Here is an 886-nt window from a genome sequence, read left to right as displayed (position 1 = left end):
TTAAAAGTGCATTTTAGGGGCTGTTTCTCCTTAATTACCAGCCAGGGCCAAACAAGCAAAGAACTGTTTAGGACATGTACCAAAATGCAACCTCGACTGTACATGACATGAAACCAGTGTAGTCAAGACAAGACAGGACATTATCCTGAAGTGAGTGGGTTAATATTAGTAGCAGCAGTTATTTTACTCACAAAACCTTACGGAACTCAGTAACAGTAGTTTTACCACTGGCTTTAATATACAGGGCAACAGACCCTTGAGACTGGCGGCAACCCCAAACTCTGGATTTTGCTGTTTTCTGGACCCTCAAAAATGTAAAATAAACAATGTAAAGGAAGGAAAAAAAATGTATTTAACAGATACACTTTGACATATTTCTAAAGCAAGGTTTGTTTGGTCTTTCTCAATCCACATTTGAAATACACAAACTGTAAAATATAAAATCTCTGATGAAAAGCAAAGAAAAGTAAGGAGCAAAACCATTCCTTTGTCTTTCCAGCGGCAAGTTGCCTTCTGCTATTGTCACAGACATGGTAAAATGTGTATATATATATATAGTGTACATGGTGACTGTAATGTTGAAGTAGATGTGTGTTGCAAATTGAAAATCAAAGCAGCTTTGCAATAAATTACTAAAAAGTACACCAAATTTAGATTTCATTTTCCAATATATATAGTTTTCTGGAAGCCAGACAAATGGTCTAGTACATTTACAAAAAAAAATGTAAATAATATCTTCATTATTACTATAAATTCCACTATCATTATCAATAATAACCAATGTCAATGATATCACAATAACAGTCATCCCTATAAAATATAACAGTACAAAAAAAAACATTTGTGACCAGAATTATACTTTCTTTTCTCTTCCTTTGTTGACTTG

The 886-nt window shown here is 33.3% G+C and overlaps 1 protein-coding gene across 1 annotated transcript in view; it reads right to left on the bottom strand.

Annotated features, from left to right (window-relative positions):
* LOC119589503 (protein tramtrack, beta isoform-like) overlaps window positions 1-886 on the bottom strand; it is a gene marked incomplete in the record, with an annotated part of 31910 nt that overhangs the window by 12422 nt on the left and 18602 nt on the right.

Source organism: Penaeus monodon, chromosome 25 (assembly GCF_015228065.2).
Source record: "Penaeus monodon isolate SGIC_2016 chromosome 25, NSTDA_Pmon_1, whole genome shotgun sequence".
Lineage (NCBI taxonomy): Eukaryota > Metazoa > Arthropoda > Malacostraca > Decapoda > Penaeidae > Penaeus > Penaeus monodon.
The sequence above is the reverse complement of the archived record's forward strand: the minus strand, read 5'-3'. Positions and strand labels throughout refer to the sequence as shown.